Below are 3,820 nucleotides of genomic sequence, written 5' to 3'. Positions count from 1 at the left end.
TGAAGTCAGTAGTGGGTTATGTGAGGGAATTATCAGTATTGGAAAACTTGACATTTTGAGAATTAGAAACCACTTTGTCCACAGAACAATCATGACATGAGAAGAAGATAGGGAATATTCCCTGTGGAAGTTACATTGTCTTAGGAATTCTCTGTTTTTTAGAACTCAATTTTGACCTCATAAATAATGACATAAGGGTGCCTGGGTGGCTCAGTTGGTTAAGGACCCAACTCTTGATTTTGGCCCAGGTTATGATCTCACATTTCATGGGATCAATCCCTGCCTTTAGCTCTGTGCTGACAGTGCAGAACCTGCTTCGGATTCTCTCTCACCCTCTCTCTCTGCCCCTCCCCCGCTCATGCATGCATGCACGCTCTCTGTCTCAAAATAAAAAAATAAATTAAAAATAACAACAACTAGGGGCTCCTGGGTGACTCAGTCAGCTAAGCAACTGACTTCAGCTCAGGTTATGATCTCATGGGTTCAAGCCTCACATCGGGCTCTGTGTTGACAACCCAGAGCCTAGAACCTGCTTCAGATTCTGTGTGTCTCTCTCTGTCCCTCCCCCACTCACACTCTCTCCTTCAAAATAAATGAATTAACATTAAAAAATATATTTAAAAAAAAAACCAAAAACATACTTCCTTGCAATCTTCTCAAAACCCCCAATTATTCTTATGGAGAAGAATCTACAGATAAGGAACACCAATGCACCTGAGAGAGAAAACATGGCTGGTAATGACCTGTCATTTGTCTCTGTCTCTGTTCTTATCTTTCCTGCTGTTACCAGGAGGGCATGATATCAGGAGGGTTACTCCTGTTGGGGAAATATAATTGAGAACAAGATCTTCTCCCAACCATGAAAACCTGTCCACAAAAGTAGAAGAGAAAGAAAACATTTTGCATAACAGATGTTTCAACTGTTCATTCAAATTTCACAGGACAACACTGCTCTGAGGGTAATGAGCACAGTTGGTCAGCGTAACATTGAACCATGTTGCCAATCATTTTTCGTAGGTAGCATTAAAATATGTACCTGGCCAGCATCAATATACCCACAGGATCCAAAGTGACCAAGAATTCGTTGTTCCCACTCATGGTTCTACTTTTTCAGGTTGTTTCTTTTACAGGACAGGGAAGTCAAGAATAGAATAAGTGTCAGTCCTAGTTAATACCCATTCTTCACTCTCAGAGACTACTAGGAGGGGTCTTCTAACTCCGTGCACTTGCCTTTCCATGACACTAAAGGGAATGTATTACCTCTCTGGCTGTTGGCCCATGGCTGAGCACCCATATGCCTTTTCATTTCCTGAATCGAAGCGTCAGCTAAGGCGTCAACCCCCATATTCTCATCTCCTGAGCCAGCAGGTGCTTTTATTGTTGTTCTGTTCTCTTTTCTTTGGGAGACACCAAGAGGAGCCAAATTAATTCTTCCTCTAAATTTCTATGTAGATTTCGATAACAGAGTACCTCACATGGCGATGATCCTTCTTGTTTGGTTATCTAGGACCAATACTCCTGATCATCTAGAAAGCCTGTTGCCTAACATCACCTCCATAACACGCATGTATGTGTTAATCTTACCCTCCTGTGAAGCCTGAGTCAGACTCTTCTTCCACAGCTAAATAAATTGCTATCAACTCTGAGTTACTCTGTCTCACTCCATCTAGATTTTTATTGCCTTCCAGATAGCAATGTAGTCATTAACCCAGGAATTCCCATCAGTAAACTCTGGGACCTTTTTCATCTTCAGCAGGAGAGAATATTAGGATTCAGATCCCAGCAGTGGGACAAGGAGGTTCTCAGAGGGCTCCTCCCTTCCCTATTTTATGAAGCAACCAGATCACACTGTGCCCTTGAAGATACCACCACACACGATGAATGAGTCTTTCTGTGCCGCTTCCTCCCGGAAGGTCTGTCCGAAATCACCAAATATTTCTACCCTTTCCTTGCAGAAGCTGCTGTAATCAACTCAGTGGCAAACCAGCTGTCTCTCAAATGGATTCCAAAAAGAAATTGCCTCGGGCAGATTTTTTAAATTAAAAAAAAAATTACTGTTTATTTCTTTTTGAGAGAGAAGGAGAGAGTGCATGAGTGCGGTAGGGGCAGAGAGAGAGGGGAGAGAGAATCCCAAGCAGACTCTGCACTGTCAGCACAAAGCCCGACGTGGGGCTTGAACCCATGAACTGTGAGATCATGACCCGAGCCAAAACCAAGAGTCAGACCCTTCATTGACTAAGTCACCCAGGTGACCCTGCCTCAGGCAGTTTTTGAGACCCAAACTCAGAACGCCTTCTCTGGGTAGACCTGTTTGATTTTTTCTCAAGGTCCTACTCCGTGTTTGGGTTGCAGATATATCTCCAGTATTATCCCAGCAGTTGGATCATAAGGACAGGGGAGGAATGTCTACACGATTGCTCTCTATAAATATTTTAATGGCTCTTCTGATCAAGAACCCACTCAAATTCAGATTTCTTGCTGGTGACTATGTGCATAGAGCCCCAAAAGATTTTTAGATGTGGGAAATTGCTATTGCTCCAGAAGGTATATTCCATTTGGCATGAACATTTGCTGTTTTTAGGTAGGCCTGCCAAACCGACCTGTTTTCCCCATCTGAATCTCTGCAGAAGATTAGCTGTCATAACATTTGAAAGCACCCACTTGTAAAAGGTTGCATACTACCTTTTGAAGTAGGGGCGCCTAGGTGGCTCAGTTGGTTAAGTGTCCAACTCTTCATCTTGACTCAGGTCATGATCTCACAGTTGTGGGATCGAGTCCTATGTAGGGCACTGTGCTTGGGGTAGAGTTTGCTTGAGATTCTTTCTCCCTCTACCCCAATCCCCCGCTAACATGTTCTAAATAAATAAATACATAAGTAAGTAAAATTTACTGTCCCATGGTAATATCATCAAGGTATGTATTGAAGTAATCATTAAGGGAAATAGAGCATCATCAGTAAAGTGACGAATCAAAATCACGCACCACCCAAAAGATAGAATAGGAAAACCCCACCACCCTTCTGTAATATCCCCGCCCCAAATGCATACACTCATTCTATCATGGTGAAGCACCGGACAAGTCCACACTAAGAAACATTCTATAAAACAGCTAGCTTGGAATCTCCAAAACCATTCAAAATCATAGCAAAGAAAATACAAAACTCTTCTAGACTAAGGGGACCAAAGAGATAGGGAACTAAATGGGTATATGATTCCTTACCAGTTCATTTCGCTATAAAGGAAAGTATTTTTGGAGTAGTTCTGGGAATTAGATGGTACCACAGTATCATTGTGAATTGCCTGGATTAGATACAAAGTTCTTCATCAAAGATATCATGAAGTTATGTAAAAAGCTATCTACTGTATGACAGAAGGTATCTGCCACAAGTATAATCAATAAAAGGCTTATTTCCACATGCATCAGCACCTCCTACAAATCAGTAAGTCAAGGAGACAAAACAATGGGAAAAACAGATGACACTTCAATAGACACTACCGAAAGTTTAAGTGTCCAATAAACACATGAAAAATAGATACTCTACCTCACTGGAAAATAAGAAGTAAAACCAACATGCAACCAGCCCTGGTAAAGACCTGAACTGCTCTCCTCATAGAAAAAAATAGAAAAATGGGTGCAATCTATGAAAGGATTATTTCCAGAAACTGTAACGGAGGGAGCACAGGGATTTCATTTCTGAGGGGATGAAAACAAACCTGATAAGCCCTACATTCAAGATCTCTGCCCGGAAAAATAGTCCAACTCCCAGAGAAGAAAGCAAGATCAAATGAGGGCATAGTTGTTTTATTGATTTGAAAAGACA

This window comes from Prionailurus viverrinus, chromosome D1 (assembly GCF_022837055.1).
Source record: "Prionailurus viverrinus isolate Anna chromosome D1, UM_Priviv_1.0, whole genome shotgun sequence".
In the NCBI taxonomy this organism is placed as follows: domain Eukaryota; kingdom Metazoa; phylum Chordata; class Mammalia; order Carnivora; family Felidae; genus Prionailurus; species Prionailurus viverrinus.
Note: the sequence above shows the minus strand (reverse complement) of the source record.